The following is an 18,336-nucleotide window of genomic DNA, read 5'->3' as shown; positions in this document are numbered from 1 at the left end:
AGCTTTTTGACTGCCACTGCACATTGACCGGATGTTTTCATAGAATGATCCACAAATGACTCTAAGATCTCTTCCCTGAGTGGTAGCAGCTAATTTCGACCCCATTGTTTTGGATGTCTAGCTGGGATTATATTTTCCAATGTGCCTTACTTTGCATTTATCAACATTGAATTTCATCAGCCATTTTATTGCCCAGTCACCAAGTCTTATAAGATCCCTTTGTAACTCTTCACAGTCTGCTTTGGACTTAACTATCTTGAGTAATTTTGTATCATCTGCAAATTTTGCCACCTCAACTGTTTATCCCTTTCCCCGGATCATTTATGGTCCCAGTACAGAACTCTGGGAGACACCGTTTACCTCTCTCCATTCTGAAGACTGACCATTTATTCCTACCCTTTGTTTTCTGTCTTTTAACCAGTTACTGATCTATGAGAGGACCTTCCATTTTATCCCTGGACTGCTTACTCTGCTTAAAAGCCTTTGGTGAGGGACTTTGTCAAAGTCTTTCTGAAAGTCCAAGTACACTGCAATCAACTAGATTACCTGTTCATTGACTCCCTCAAAGAATTCTAATACATTGGTGATGCATGATTGCCCTCTACAAAAGCCACGTTAACTCTTCCCCAACAAATCATCTTCATCTGTGTGTCTGATAATTCTGTTCTTTACTATAGTTTCAGCCAATTTGCCCAGTACTGAAGTTAGGCTTACTGGCCTATAATTGTCAGGATTGCCTCTGGAGCCTTTTAAAAAAATTAGTGTGATATCAGCTATCCTCCAGTCATCTGGTATTGAATCGGATTTAAATGATCGGTTACATACCATAATTAGTAGTTCTGCAATTTCATATTAGAGTTCCCTCAGAACTCTTGGGTGAATACCGTCTGGTCCTGGTGACTTATTACTGTTTAATTTATCAATATGTTTCCAAACCTCTTCTATTGACATCTCAATCTGGGACAGTTCCTCAGATATGTCATATAAAAAGAATCTGTATTATAAGAATATTATGTATTGTTAGATTTCCTTGTTCAATTTTATATTGCTGCATGACTGAATGCATAGAGTTAAATCAAAGGAGGCTGTAAAGTGGAGGTATAAGGAATCCAGGAAAAGTAAAACAATGACACAGATAAGACGAAAAGAACAGGAGTACTTGTGGCACCTTAGAGACTAACAAATTTATTTGAGCATAAGCTTTCGGGGGCTACAGCCCAGTTCTTCAGATGCATAGAATGGAACATATAGTAAGGAGATATATATACATACAGAACATGAAAAGGTGGAAGTAGCCATATCAACTCTAAGAGGCTAATTAATTAAGATGAACTAAGATCAGCAGGAGAAAAAAAACTTTTGTAGTGATAATCAAGATGGCCCATTTCAGACAGCTGACAAGAGGTGTGAGGATACTTAACATGGGGAAATATATTCAATCTGTTTAATAACTCAGCCATTCCCAGTCTCTATTCAAGCCTAAATTAATAGTATCTAGTTTGCATATTAATTCAAGTTCAGCAGTTTCTTGCTGGAGTCTGTTTTTGAAGCTTTTCTGTTGCAAAATTGCCACTTTTAAGTCTGGTGCTGAGTGACAGTGAGGTTGAAGTGTTCTCCTACTGGTTTTTGAATGTTATGATTCCTCATGTCAGATTTGTGTCCATTTATTCTTTTGTGTAGAAACTGTCTGATTTGACTAATGTACATGGCAGGGGGGCATTGGTGGTACATGATGGCATATATCACATTGGTAGATGTACAATTGAATGAGTCCCTGATGTGATTAGGTCCTATGATGGTGTCACCTGAATAGATATGTGGACAGAGTTGGCCTCGGCTTTGTTGCAAGGATAGGTTCCTGGGTTAGTATTTTTATTGTGTGATGTGTGGTTGCTGGTGAATATTTGCTTCAGTTTAGGGGGCTGTCTATAGGTGTGGACTGGCCTGTCTCCCAAGATCTGTGAGAGTGAGGTATCATCTTTCAGGATACGTTGTAGATCTCTGATGATGCGCTGGAGAGGTCTAGGTTGAGGCTGATGGTGGGATGGAAATTATTGAAATCATAGAATTCCTCAAGGGCTTCTTTTCCATGGGTCCAGATGATGAAGATGTCATCAATGTAGCGCAAGTAGAGTAGAGGCATTAGGGGACGAGAGCTGAGGAAGCGTTGTTCTAAGTCAGCCATAAAAATGTTAGCATACTGTGTGGCCATGTGGGTACCCATAGCAGTGCTGCTAACTTGCAGGTATATATTGTCCCCAAATGTGAAATAGTTGTGGGTGTGGACAGACTGTCAAGTACCTGCTTCAAAGGAGTTAAAATAATAATGGCAGGGTCATCAACTGGGAGAAGAAGCTACCTAGATGGCACCAGCCAGGCCCGGAAGTACTCACTCTTCCCAAAGCTAAGCCTGGGATCAAAAGGAGCTCTAACTCCTTCCCCCCAAGCCTCTGGCAGAAAGGGATGGGGGAAGTAGTCAGAGATGCTGATCAGGATGTGGCTTTGGAAAAAGCTAACAGTCTGATAGAAACAAAGAGACAGAAGGTCCAGGATGCAATCAGCATAGGCTTGTTCTCCCAAATCAGAAATGGGGAATAAACCAGATCTACCTGAGAGGCTAGGGAACTTAAGTTTAGGGAAGGGAACAAGCATTTAGTTCTGTTATTTTAAATCAATTTCTCTAAGTGCAGTCTACCTTTTTGGAAAAGAAGTCAGGCTTTGTTTTGAAGAAGCTGCTTGTATCTCTCTACATATGTATGTTGTCACATGCTCCCCAAGAGAAACTACTTCAGAGTCTGATTCCAGTTTGACCTGCTGAATTAACCTCAATTGATACTGGGGGCTGTAACCCTGGTCCTGGTCTGAGAGTGGGTAAACTGGGGAATTCCACCCCAGCCCAAGCAGAGGCCTGCGGCCTGACATCTGTGAAATGCACGCAGACAGATCCGGAGAAGGGACAGCAGGGGCAGTCTACCCAAAGACCATGACTGATGGCAAAAGGAAGAAAAGGACAGCCTGATCATCTTTGACATGTGCAATGTTTGGTACATTTTACACACAACCACATGTGGCATGTCCTAGATACACCTTAATTCTCATAGGAGAAATGCACTGACAATTCCAAATACAGGGTCCGATTCTCCCTGCACCTTCCACTTATGTAGTTGTTCACACCACTGCCTAGTAGGTGTAAACAGTGTTCTCTAGTCACTCACCAGTGGTAGCATTTTACTTCCTCTTCACATAGGCATAAATGACTACCATTGGTGACATACCAATGACATACCAATGGACTAAAGGTAAAAAATCCACTGCTATCTACATACTACACAGACCACAGTGAGAGATTATGCCATACTCTATCAAAGAAACTGAGGAACCCCCTGATCAACAACCTATACAGCAAACAGGAAAACATCAAAAAAGAGCTCTCCAACCTGGAGACTCTCATTAATAACCAAACTTCCATACAAACGGACTTCACTAAAATAAGACAGGAGATCTACATTACTCACTTCACCTCTCTACAAAGGAAAAAGGACTGTAAGCTGTCTAAACTCCTACCTGCCTCATGGGGCCACAACCGTGGTACCCCCAACCCACCCAGCAATATCGTCAATCTATCCAACTACACACTCAGCCCAGAAGAAAAGTCTGTCCTATCTCAGGGACTCTCTTTTTGCCCTGCCACCCCCACCAATATGATACAGTTCTGCAGCGATCTGGAAGCCTACTTCCGCTGTCTCCGACTCAAAGAATACTTCCAGGACAACACTGAACAGCGCACTGATACACAAGTACCCTCCCACCAACAGCACAAGAAGAAGAACTCCACATGGACTCCTCCTGAGGGTCGAAATGACAGCCTGGACCTCTACACTGAATGCTTCCGCCGACGTGCATGGGCAGAAATTGTGGAAAAACAACATTGCTTGCCTCATAACCTAAGTTGTGCAGAACGCAATGCCATCCACCGCCTCAGAAACCACCCAGACATTATCATCAAAGAGGCTGATAAAGGAGGTGCTGTTGTCATCATGAACAGGTCTGACTACCAAAAGGAGGCTGCCAGACAACTCTCCAACACCAAATTCTACTGGCCACTTCCCTCAGATCCCACTGAGGAATACACTAAGAAACTGCAACATCTACTCAGGACACTACACTACACTACACTAACACTGGAACAAATCAACATACCTTAGAGCCCCGACCAGGGTTATTCTATCTACTACCCAAGATCCACAAACCTGGAAATCCTGGACGCCCCATCATCTCGGGCATTGGCACTCTCACTGAAGGACTGTCTGGATATGTGGACTCTCTACTCAGACCCTATGCCACCAGCACTCCCAGCTATCTCCGTGACACCACCGATTTCCTGAGGAAACTACAATGCATTGGTAACCTTCCAGAAAACACCATCCTAGCCACTATGGATGTAGAGGCTCTCTACACGAACATCCCACACACAGATGGAATACAAGCTGTCAGGAACAGTATCCCTGATGATGCTACAGCACAACTGGCTGCTGAGCTCTGTGCCTTTATCCTCACACAAGTATTTCAAATTTAATGACAATATATATCTCCAGATCAGTGGCACAGCTATGGGCACCCGCATGGCCCCACAATATGCCAATATTTTTATGGCCGACTTGGAACAACGCTTCCTCAGCTCTCGTCCACTCATTCCCCTTCTCTACCTACGCTACATTGATGACATCTTCATCATCTGGACCCATGGGAAGGAGTCTCTGGAAAAATTCCACCACAATTTCAACAGCTTCCACCCCACCATCAACCTCAACCTGGACCAATCTACATGGGAGGTCCACTTCCTAGACACCACGGTGCAAATAAGTGATGGTCACATTACCACCATCCTATACCGAAAACCTACCGACCGCTGTGCCTACCTTCATGCCTCCAGCTTCCATCTCGGGCACATCACACGATCCATTGTCTACAGCCAAGCACTGAGGTACAAGCGCATCTGCTCTAACCCCTCAGACAGAGACCAACATCTACAAAATCTCCACTAAGCATTCTCAAAACTACAATACCCGCATGAAGAAATAAGAAAACAGATCAACAGAGCCAGACGTGTACCCAGAAGCCTCCTACTGCAAGACAAACCCAAGAAAGAAACCAACAGGACTCCACTGGCCATCACATACAGTCCCCAGCTAAAACCTCTCCAACGCATCATCAGGGACCTACAACCCATCCTGGACAATGATCCCACACTTTCACAGGCCTTGGGTGGCAGGCCAGTCCTCGCTCACAGGCAACCTGCCAACCTGAAACATATTCTCACCAGTAACTGCACACTGCACCATAGTAACTCTAGCTCAGGAACCAATCCATGCAACTAACCTCGATGCCAACTCTGCCCACATATCTACACCAGTGACACCATCACAGGACTAACCAGATCAGCCACACCATCACCAGTTCATTCACGTGCACGTCCACCAATGTAATTATGCCATCATATGCCAGCAATGCCCCTCTGCTATGTACATCGGCCAAACTGGACAGTCGCTACGGAAATGGATAAACCGACAGAAATCACATATTAGGAATGGCAATATACAAAAACCTGTAGGAGAACACTTCAACCCCCCTGGCCGCACTATAGCAGACCTTATGGTGGCCATCCTGCAGCAAAAAAACTTCAAGACCAGACTTCAAAGAGAAACTGCTGAGCTTCAGTTCATCTGCAAATTTGACCCCATCAGCTCAAGATTAAACAAAGACTGTGAATGGCTTGCCAATTACAGAACCAGTTTCTCCTCCCTTGGTTTTCACACCTCAACTGCTAGAACAGGGCCTCATCCTCCCTGATTGAACTAACCTCATTATCTCTAGCTTGCCTGCATATATATATATACCTTCCCCTGGAAATTTCCACTACATGCATCTGACGAAGTGGGTATTCACCCACGAAAGCTCATGCTCCAAAATGTCTGTTAGTCTATAAGGTGCCACAGGATTCTTTGCTGCTTTTACAGATCCAGACTAACACGGCTACCCCTCTGATACTTACCATAAGTGCAAAGCAGTGAACAATCAGACCCACAGATGCAAAAAGAAAACCTTTAAAAGATCTTAAGGGTGCATATCCTGGAAGGGTAGTTGGATGGGAACTCAACCAATCTGGCAATTTTACTGATGCTGGATCTCTACCCTTTGAAAGGTAGTAGTCCCAGGAAGTTCTCTGGTGGAATCATCCTTGGCTCACCAACCATTGAAATCATATTGTAAGGTATCTATGAACTCTTTGCTGGCACCAGTAACATTTAGTGGTCCCAAAATAACTACCTTCACTGAAGTCCCTTTGCAAAAGCTGATCAATCACTCTTAACTCAGCCCACTATGAATTAATCATTTGCCGTTTGCAACCACATAAACTGGCTGTGCTGAAACAATATGCTCTGAGCCAACCAAAACTAGGCTCCATCTCATTTCAAGAGAATGAAAGGTTAAGTGACCATATTAGCCAAAAAATCATTGTTGTAGTGTAGAGGAGTTAGGAATCCCCTTATGGCCATTACCTACAATACACATTCTATCCATATTAGAAACAGAATACACTAAAGAATGTTGTCTGATATTCACATTTCTGTAAGCGACATACACAGGCAACCAATCTCCTATGGTGTGCACATCACTGGAAATATTAGGTTCCTCTTGCATGACCTTAAAAGCAGTCTGGAAATTCCCTTCAAGAGGGTTGCATTTTGATCACATAGCAACATGTCCTTTTATGCCTACTGTAATGATAGCAACAGATTCTCTTAGGGGCTTACACTGCTACTCATAACTATAATGTCGGAGCACCTTCCTCATAAAAATCAATAGCTTAAAAGATATTACCTCACCCACCTTGTCTCTACTTCACATATGCATTTTGGTTTGGGGGTTTGTTTTAAGGTTGATTTGATTCTGGGTCATTTTCTTTTAGTTGAGGATTTTCGGGGCAGAAGGGGGAGTCAAGCAGAAGGTTGGGAAATGAAAGTCAGCCATGATCTGTGCTAAAAGGTTAGGTCAATGTAAGGCAGCTTATGTCAACCTAACTATGTAAGAGTCTACTAAAATTTCACTCCCACTGATGTAACTTGCCCACTATATTGACTTAACTCCACCTCCACGAGAGGCGCAGAGTCAATGTCAATCTAGTTAGGTTGACACAGTGTCAGTGTAAACACTGTTGCTTACATCAACTGTTGCTGGCTTTCAGAAGCTGCCCCACACTGCCCCACGTTGACAGTTTAATCAGAGCAAGCACTCCTGGTGAGGCTGTGCACTGCCGACACAAGGAGCAAAGTGTAGACGCACACAAGAGATGCAATTACTGCTGCAGCAGTTTGCCGATATTGGTTTGGTGGACTTAATTTTGTGGTGAAGACATGCCCTCTGTGTTGACAAATGTGAAGGAGTGCACATTGGAGGGAGTAATGTAAACTATTCAGACATCTTACAGGTTTCTAAATTAACTGTATCTAGTCAGAAAAAAAAGAGAGGTATCACTGCGGACTGCTCAGCGAAGACTTTTGCTCAATGTGCAGAATTAGCAAAAATTTTAAAAAATGGCATGCATAAAAATGGAGAATAATACTGAAAGTATATTGCTGTTATATGAGTGACCTCATCTGGAAAACTTCACTTTTTGTAACTCCTTCTCAAAAGGAAGGAGGAGTATGTGAGATGGTCAATATGAAGGATTAGGGGTTGGGAAAACTCGCATATGAAGTGAGATTGAAGAAATTGGGACTGCTTACCTTAGACAGGAGATCAAACAATGAATGGTAGAGAGAAGATGACTGGAAACTTCTATTCGCTTTTTTCATAATATAAGAGCAAGGGAGATATTCAGTGTAATTGAATGGACAGGAATTTAACACACATAAAAGGAAACCCTTTTTTCATTTAATACATAATTATCCCATGATACTCACTGCGACAAGATTTCATTGCAAGTAAAAAAAATTGCAGTATTCAAAAAGGGATATTTATGTGGATAAAAAGACTATCCAGTTGGAATAAATAAATAATAATAATAATAAAAGAGTTTTGGAAAAGACCCTTTACCAGCTCTAATGCTTCAAGTTTTAAGCCAACCTTTAACTATTGGGGACTATGGAAATAAGTTCTCAAAACTGCCTGCTTCAAGGGTTTCTTGTAGCTTCCTCTGTAGCAGCGGACGCTGGCCACAGTTAGAAATAGGATTCTGGTTTAGACGGACCACTGGTCTTATGTTAAATATTGGTATCTTGCTGCATGAGTGTGGTCTATCGGGATGCCATCAAAATGGAGAAGCAATAATAGTATGTGAGCCAATAACCTAGGACCTATTCTTTGATGTCATTAATAGAGATATGAAAATAACTCCTTACGAAGTCTCCAACAACAAGAGTCTTTCTTCAAAACTGATGGTTCAAATCCAGCTCAGAACAAGGCATTACTGTCAAATGGCCCATCAGTGCGCTACATTAAAATGAGCTGGTGATCGTAACTAAATGTCTAGAGAACAGGTCTTCACAATACAATTTCTAACAATGGGTTCGCTTGCCAGTAGTTTTAGCTTGAAGGCCAAGTGCTGAATAGATGTGGGAGTAATATTGCCATGCTGCGCAGTACCTGTTCTGAGGTTAACAGAGTACTTTAGTTCCCAGTGCTGAGAGTGCAATAACCTCTAATGAGCATAAAATTATAACTTCCTCAGCCTTTGGATTTGGCTCAGAATGTCAGGTTTAATTTGGAATTTTCTAAATTTTGTAAATCCAATATTGTTTACTCCTTGTGTCTGTTTATTCCTCACTTTATTTACCCTTTTAAAGAGAGCTTCCACTTGGTTAGGACTTGAACAAGTATAAGCTCAATGGGATGAATTTTCCTTTATACTGTAATAACTCTATATTGTTGCCTAGAGGGTGACAGAAAGTAATGTAAGATTCATAAAAATATAACTGTCTGAACCAAGTAGACAGAATTATGGTAAGCATTAACAAAACTGTATTTCCATATACTATAGGGTGAAATCAGAATATCTTAATGTTTTCTTTCCTGGGTCACATAATTCTGCAAAAGCACACCAAGAGAGAAAAGGGATGCTCCTATTTGCTAGATATTTACTGTCTCAAGCTTTTGAGCAGGTTGAATTGTAATTACTTTATTCCATTATCTCTCAAGTTTGCATTTTACCCATACATCATCTCCTAAAGACCATTTGGTTTAAGACTTTTTAAAGCCATAAACAAATTGAATATTTATACTCATTTAAGCTGTAATGCAAGTATTTCTAGTAGTCTCCCTCTAGTTCAGCCATTAAATCAGTACATTCTTAGAAAAAGAGAAAAACATTCCTTATCATTGAACAATAATTCCCATTCTTTACCTGAGAAGTATTTTCTTTAATAGCATCTGTGGATACATTTTAACCTTAATGGAGATGACATAATGGCTCATGTACAGTGTTTTAATCTGATTCTAGAATGCTTTTGCTTTTTAAGCCTGGATAGGGGAGAATTTAGAAGTGCTAACTTTGTTTTGGAGAAGAGTGGGAAATAGTTCAGAGTTCTCACTGTCCTGAATAGGAAGCAGAGTCATAAATATCTTGATACAGTTCAACAGCAGTGTAGTTGATCATCCTTGCTATCAACAGTGATTATCTGTCAATACAGGAATATCCATTATGGGAATGAGCCAGGAAGAAGGCTGCAGGGGTAAGAACAAGAAGCCTCAACAAACTCTGTAACACTGTGTCCCAAAAATGTAGGGTACCATTTTTGGTCTGAGGTCCAGAAAAGCCATACATTTTTATGTAGCAGCTACATTTAATTGCATTAGCATTGCTTCTGAATTGCATCCTACAGAAGAGCTAGCCACATGCAGCAGTTGTTTCCAGTAAAGAGGAAGCTAAATAATAGCAGTAACAGGGTATATCTCATAGGCAAAGTTAGAAGGGCGGTTTTTGTTAACAGTTATCAAAGGAAGAAAACCTTGTACAAGAAAGACTATGGAGGAATAAAGGAGGAGATAATGCATTATAATATTTTGGTTGAACAGCATTTCAGTAGTTAGTTTTAACAATCTTTAAATAATATATCTAAAAATAATAGAAACTATATACACTTATGCTAAACAGGCATTTGAAAACCATGCTTTTGGGGGGCAGGGGAGGAGAATAGCTACAGACTTGAATATGAATATTTTCTTATTTCTGAATGTATGGTAATTTAATATTTCTATATTTACTTTAATTCTTAAAAAGCCAAGAGGTGGAGTATTGTTGACAGACTGGAAAACGGAGGTATTATTAATTAAAGCTAATTTAAGTCTAAGATTAAAATAGTGTCCTTGCATATAAATTTGTTTCAATGAGCTGTACTCACTGTAATGATAAGTGACTGAACAAATTAGGAAATGTAACAGACATACTGGTAAAGGACTAGATGGTCCCATTGCTTTATGCACCTCTGGACAGCTTAGATTCAATTTCTCGTATGCTTCCCGTGTAGGGATTTTGGTTTTTCTCATTTTAAGTGATAAGCTGTGGTCATTTTTCCATAACTGGCGTAGACTGGCAAATCTGCATTTTCTGCAAAGTGGGCCTGATCTAAAGCCTGCTTAAAAAAAAAAAACGATGGAAAGATTCCCACCAGGATAAAACGGTGTATGAGAGATCAGAATCAGGGCTTCAAATACTATGGGGGGAGGGATAGCTCAGTGGTTTGCACATTGGCCTGCTAAACTCAGGGTTATGAGCTCAATCCTTGAGGCGGGCCACTTAAGGATCTGGGGCAAAAATCAATATTTAGTCCTACTAGTGAAGGCAGGGGGTTGGACTCAATGACCCTTTAAGACCCCTTCCAGTTCTAGGAGATAGGTATAGTTCCTATTATTTGTTATCTACATATATTAAATTAAGTAGATCCAGAGAGCGGAGGCAGGAAGTACCCTTGCCATATTTTCTCAATCTTTCCCTTAACCTACCAGCATCACCTCTATCTTCTCTGGATTGTGGCAGCTCACTCTCATCCAAGTCTCTTGTCTCACCAAGGCAAGCAGTCCAGGCTGTTCTTAAAGTGGTCTGAAAAAGGTGGATGAATCTATGATAATCTGAAAGCATCAGCTTTGGTAAACCAGTACTTCAAGTACACCCCTCATTGACCATGCTCAATTCTTTTTTTTTCCAGGTGTGCAATTTCCACACCCACCCAGCTTTAAGAACTAAGTCCAGATCTGATGAGAGAGAAATACAGAGCTGCATTATCATTCTATTGTGCATACTGATGGCATCAAAGCCTATTTTCTCCCTCAGATTTATGACGTACATTGAAAAGGACAGATGAAAGACGAAAACAGTGAATTCCTCATGCATAAGTCCCTGGCCAGGTGTCCAAAATGATCCTTTGGAATCTCTTGGAAAGAAAGAGGCAGAACTCCTCAATATGCCACTTACCCACGCCAAGGTCAACAAAACCTCTTATCAGTGCTGTCAAAGGCTGCTGACATAACTAAAAGAATCATCAGGCATCCTTGACCTTTATCCACTGCTAAAAGGAGGTAATCAGCCAAATACTTCTGTACTATGTCCATGTGGTAGCCTAGTGAAAGCCAAACCGAAAGAGATCAAGGAAATTCATGGTTTGCAGATGACACCCTGATCTTCCCCAAAACGGAAAATTAGGTTAGGGCCACCTGTTGTTTAGTGGAAGCTCATGTGTTTCAGTACCCGGGGCACTCTGTACGTGCAGAAGAAGAACAGGATTTGCCCTGAATTCATGTCTGTTTATGCCTTCTCCTAAGTATCCGACTGTTCTTTTGTTATGTGTAATTTAGCATCCTTAGAAGATGCCACCAGTCATGTGCAAATACCTTTTAAATTATTATATTGACATAGAAATCGCAGATGCCTGATTTACATTGTAACCTACAGCAAGGAGGATATTTGTATTTGAGAGAGTTTTATGATTTTATTTACTTTTTTGTGAATTTTTTTGGCTTATAATTTTGTCATGTATGGTATGGAAAGAAGGGGCTATCCAGGGGTTAATGCATACATTAGATATCAGAGGGGTAGCCATGTTAGTCTGGATCTGTAAAAACGGCAGAGTGTCCTGTGACACCTTATAGACTAAAATGTATTGGAGCATTAGCTTTCGTGGGTGAATACTCACTTAGTTGGATGCCAAAGTGGGTATTCACCCACGAAAAGCTCATGCTCCAATACATTTGTTAGTCTATAAGGTGCCACAGAACTCTTTGCCGCATACATTATAGCTGCCACATAATAAGATTCCAGACTCCAGTAGCTTTCTGGAATATTGCAGTTTTACACATTCATCAAGCTGTAGCATAGAAAGTAATACCGTGAAAATGTCTTAAGCAAACAATGACAGAGATGATGATGGAGTAGTAAGAGTAAATTTTCAGTTCACTAGGGTTAGCAGCGCTGCACTGTATTTTCTAGACAAAGGTCACTGAACATTTTCTAGAGTACACGAACACTTAATAAAGAACCACAATATTAAAGATGAGATAAGAGAGACAGATAAAATTCACAGCAGGAAGTTCCATATAATGCAACATTTATAGACGTTTCCACTATGCTATTTTGTTGAATGCCTCAGTACTGTATTTAAAAACAACGTGAGTCAATCCTGCTCTACCATTTAAGATGAGCTCAGCCTACTTAATGCAATGGAAGTCAAGCTCTAGTGATGTTCATCTTTTTTGAAACAAACTAAGGTTGTCTCAATGAGGTAAATTTTTTGGCTCCTGAAAACACTTGAGTACTTGTGGTTTTCATTTCACTGTAGTTAGCAGAAGCTAAAATGTACCTTTCCTTGGAGAGGCTGACAACTGAGAGTTTAGAATTAAAGAGATCATGCACTATGAATCAGATATTCTGCTGGAGTCAATACGTGGAGTAAAGACCAGTTTTCTTACTAAGGCCTTGAAAGTGCATTGTGCTATTTCAGAGCAATCTCCTATATTAGTAAAAAGTGGGCAGGAATTGGAGAAGGGAACCCAAGTTAGGAACACATGATTTGCCACACTGGATCAGATCTCTTGTCTAGCAACAAACGTATTTTGTTTTCACAAGTAATAAAAACTGATCCTTTAAGAGAAGAGCCAAAAACAAACCCAAAAACTCAACCATGATAAAGTCAAACCAGTGGCAAAACTCTTACTGGTTTCTCCAGGATTTCTCTCATAATGGTTCTCCCCAAGTGTGCAGTGCTGTTGCAGAGGTGAGGCAGCAGAAGGGATCATTGGAAAGGGATTCCTTCCGGACTCCGCCAGTGTGAGATAATTAAATGTAGAACCAGTAGCCATTTCTTTTTTCCACTATGAAAAAAAGGTTTGTCTTTTTCCTGTAGTTATTCATTGCTCCCTATTTTACTGGACAGCCCTTAGAATTATGCTGCACAGTATTTTACTGGTTCCCTAACTGTCATCCCATTTAACACATTCTGTGGTTTACTAGCTGATGATAGCTAACGCAGAATTTAATTGCTAACATATTGTCAGTTGAATTAAGGGCCATATGATACCAATTTAAACCTTGCTAATTTTTGCATAAAGATCAATCTGTCATCAGACTGCAGCAGAAAAATAGTCATAAATCAAATTGTCAGGTTTATTAGTAATTGCAGAAGTTTTGTTGTCTTGAATTCACTATATTCTCCCTTTAATACCTCTTGAAAGGTATTTTTTGCTAGATGTTAGTTTCGTATGTGTGTGATTTTCTTTCATACATGTACAATGACATACATCACTCCCTCCAATATGTATACACACACACTCACACACACACACAATAAGAATGCAATGCTATTACACATTCTAAAATTACTTGTGCAACTCCAATGACTAGCCTATTGTATTTGTCATTACACTTTTTCCGAGATAGCAAAACTATTTTTCCACTTTAAAATGCCACCAGTGAGAAACTGCAACATTTATACATCTTTCTCTTTAATTTTTTTGAAATCCTGTAGTTGAACATTTTCTGAACTAGTGACAAGGGTGTTTCTATTTTTACACATTGCTTTGCAAAGAGTCAACCTGTTTTTATACACTAAAACATGCAACATTAGTCTTATACAGATGACAAGGGGCCACACAGCACAGACTGCCCATCTCAGGAGTACGGGGAAGGTACTCTTTCCCCGTCTTGGAGCTTTCTAAAACCTGCGGAGGAGGCCACTCCATGGGTGAGGTGCTGCAGATGAGTATTAGGAACTGGGCCTATCAATCAGTTGGCATGATCTGTTTATTTGTGTGTACACATACCCTAACCCAGCAATGAACCTTATAAAACACACACACAGATTATTTATGCTCCTGGCAGGAATAATCTGCACTAGAAGGCTGTGCCTGGGTTGCTTATGGCCAGACTACAGGCACACATCTATGCTGCTTTTGTAGCAATATATGTGCTGTTTTGAGGACAATTGCACATTAAGACAGAATTGCCCCCACCTTTAATGACATGGGCTTTTATCTGAAGTTTGCCTATGACTACTAAATGAAAGCAGTAGTCTATGGAAGATTTTTAGCAGATTCTCATTTTCTGTTTGTGTATAATGGAATTCATTTTTGGCAATGGTCATGGATATACAAACTGAAAAATGAGAAGGAGGCTGAAGAAATGGCTATGCAGTGGACATTATTTTGGAAGAGATGAGCAATCAAAAAGAACGAACCCCATGAATATTGTATATAAAATGATACCTTATAAATTGCCGTTACCCTTAGTGACAGTAACTAATAGAGCATTCATGATAAAAATTGCAGAATGATTTGCACCACTATTCATGAATATGATATAAGATACTGTGTTTGTTAATGTTCATATACGGCAACAAATATAGTACACACAGACATGTACATAATTAAAGCCAGGCTTTCTGGTATGCTAGTACCATTCGCCGAAGAATAAGTTGCATACAAGTGGATTTGCATACAAATGAGAAACTGACAGAATAATAATGAGACTTCGATAAGACTACATACCCATGTGGTTAAGTCACTTCAATAGCAAAGAAACATTAGCATGAAATGAGTTTAAAAGGTGATCACTACCAGAAAACAACAACAACAACAACAAAAACTTAAGCAAGAGGTAGCAACATACACACAGCAATTCAAAAATATTAAGCATTTCAAAATGAAGAGACACCACTGTTAAGTCCATCTTTTAAAGATGAGGACACTTTTTAAAGTGAAATAGAAATTGATTTACTTTTGCATACTGTCATCAAGCCACCTGAGCACATGCTTTAACCATTGTGGCATTATGTATGGCCTTAAAGAATCAGGCTGTTGAGAACAAACCATTTAAGCATATGCTTAACTTGAAGTTCATACTTAAGTCCCATTGAAGTCAATGGAAGTTAAATTGACTGCTAGTGTCACAGTATCACCATTTTTAAACCTGGAAAGCCATCCAGTTTAGTGCTTTGAAGGAACATGGCCTTAGAACTTTTAGTTCACATGTTAGCTGAGAGACCTCTCAAGGCTTAAATCGAGCTCCTATTGAAATTCAGAGAGAGAGTTTTTCCCCCACTAACTTCAGTGAAAGTTGGATCAGGCTCTTTGTGAACAATCTAAACCCCGATGTCCTGATCTCCGTTGCTGACAGGAAAGCTTTCTGAAGACCATCTTATCACAACCTTGAGGTTTGTACATCATGTATATATTAGAAGTAAGCAGACCCAAGATCAGTGTGAAATGTTATGTTTGCAAACCACTGAAGTAGAAATTCACTGAAGTGAAAATGAACAAGTTTTAAAGTGCACCAGTTTTTTTAAAAGTGACTCAAAAATTAAAGTTAAAAAAAATATATCACACAGTGGCAGTACAGCTGTTAACTCTATCATAGAAAAAATTCACTAAAACATATTGATCGTTATCACTTATTTTGTATGAATATAACATTCACAAGTTAATAGAACAATTTGAAATCCATTTGAGGACTTCAGGAGAGGCAGAGTGCTTTGCTATACTTCCTGGAAATAAAGATAAGGCACTTTTTCCACAATGTGTTTGTTGGTTTGGAGGTCTCCGCATTCACACTGTGGCAAATTCTTGATTCTCCATTTGTGCATCAGGTGTGTGCATCCTCCATGTAATAGCCTAATACAGTTGATGGCTGTCCACTGTCTTTGGCAGAGCAATAAATCAGGCAGTTTGACAGTGGGATCATTTATGAGGTGCTTGTTTACAGGAGAGCGCCCATTGCATCCATCAGGTGTTTTCTGGGTTGAAGTTAGATTATAGAAGAGCTTCTCCAGCCACCCAGAAAGCTTGGCGGGACTACAGGTAAGTGTGAGAACAAGGTGGTCATGGAGGAGGAGCTTTCGGTTAGTGGGAGCTTTCTTCTACTCATGCAACATAGCCCTCTCTCACCAGGTGGCTGGAGGGAGGATGTCTGTAAGGACTGGAAGCCAAGGCAGTGGAGTGGACTTCAGGGTGTCAGTTACAATTCTTACAGAAGCATTTAGCTGGATATCAACTAGGTTCATGTGCAAGTTACTTCCCCAAGCAGGGCTACAGGACTTGGCCATGAAATAAACTAAAGCCAATGTTGCCATTCGTAGTATTTGAGAATTACAACCCTTGCTAGAACGTGCTAGCTTTTGGAGAATATTGATGCAATGCTTCATTTTATCGCTCACCTGCTTCAGATGTTGATATGTAAGGCTGCAATCGAGAGTGACTCTAGGTAACAAGGGTTAGGATCATGGGCAATTGCCTTGCCACAGAATTTTATAGTCAACATCATCTTAGTTTCAGAATTGCATGGAAATAGTTAACCCAGTTGCTGTTAGGCTCCATGTTATATAACTGACTTTATAGCCTGGTAGTTATGGGAGACCCAGTTTCAAGTCCCTCATCCAAAACAGGGAGAGCATGGCCTTAAACTTGGATCTTACATATCACAGGTAAAAGCCCTAACCATCAGGCTATTAGCCATTGAGGAGCACACACTCTAATTTGCATCCTGGGCCTGAGAAGTCTTCCCAATCAAGATGGCTAGCTCTCTGTTAAACATTTCTTTTTTGATGGGAAAAAAAGTTGTCAAATTTTCCAACAACTCTGTGATCCAGTGTATTCCTCAAGGTGAGACAGTGCAGGAAATTTGTTGTGCTTCTTTATCTTGTTCTGATGTGGCACCCATTAAACCGCATGCCCTTACATTAAAAAGTATTCTTTAAAAGAAACAATATAAGGGTTCTTCTGCTCCTTCTGCTGCTTTCATAAAGGACTTTTGGAAGCCCACCAACAACACCAAATGTTCTTGGGCTCATTTATTTCAGTACTGACTATTGCCCGTTGCCCCTTCACTTTCAGCTTTGTATATGCTATTACTTGTAAATGTCCCCTCACAAAATGTGGGGCAGACAGTGCAAACAAGCTCCTCTCAGAGCAGTACAGGAGCAACGTAACTGACAATCAACAAAACATTGCAATTGACTCCACACCAAGTGCTGTCAAATTCACAAAGTAAACAGATTGGGGAAAAAAATGATTGTCTTTATTTTTACTCCATTCTAATAACCTTAGAGGCTGTTTGTAACAATAGTAGGTACAACTCTGTCAACTGGAAATGCGATTTCCAAGTTGGTGTTCCTTTGAGGTGATTGATTAGTTCAATTTTCCAGATGTCAGACAGGTGTAGTTAGGTACATGAGGTATTCAATTTCAGTAATTAAACACTCTAATGATTATTTGGCTATAACAGTCATATCCTTATTTCCAAAACCTAGTATTCATTGTTCTGGTACATTTGCTTCACTTATAACCATCAGCTAGTTTCCAGTTTTAAGAATCAGGCTAGAAGGAAATTAAGTGCTAACAAGAGCCAATCTACTGTGTATGTGTTTGTATTGCATTCATCACCACTGGTAGAAAAGGATTGTAGGAAATGAAGAGGAAATAGTTCTTATGCCAACATGGAAAGAAATGAAGAAGTGTCAATCAATTCTACATTGTGTTGTGGAAATTGGGAAAGAGCTGATTAAGGATGTTTTCTGAAATGCATTTTTCTTACTTGCATATCCTGGCTCTCCACTCTGTAGCTTACTAATTCCACAGTAAAAAAGAGTCACTGACTGTTTCAGTGCTGGATAGAATTTGTATAATACTGAGTAGCTATGTAGGGGTATTTCACAAATACTGGCTGTTTTGAAATAAAAAGTATTCTGTCTCAGTAAAACAACTGATACAGAAACAACTTTATTGCATTTATCCATATTGGGCCTAGCTATGCAATACTTATTCATGCCAAACTGCATATATTAACATGAGTTTGTC

Source organism: Gopherus evgoodei, chromosome 1 (assembly GCF_007399415.2).
Source record: "Gopherus evgoodei ecotype Sinaloan lineage chromosome 1, rGopEvg1_v1.p, whole genome shotgun sequence".
NCBI lineage: Eukaryota > Metazoa > Chordata > Testudines > Testudinidae > Gopherus > Gopherus evgoodei.
Note: the sequence above shows the minus strand (reverse complement) of the source record.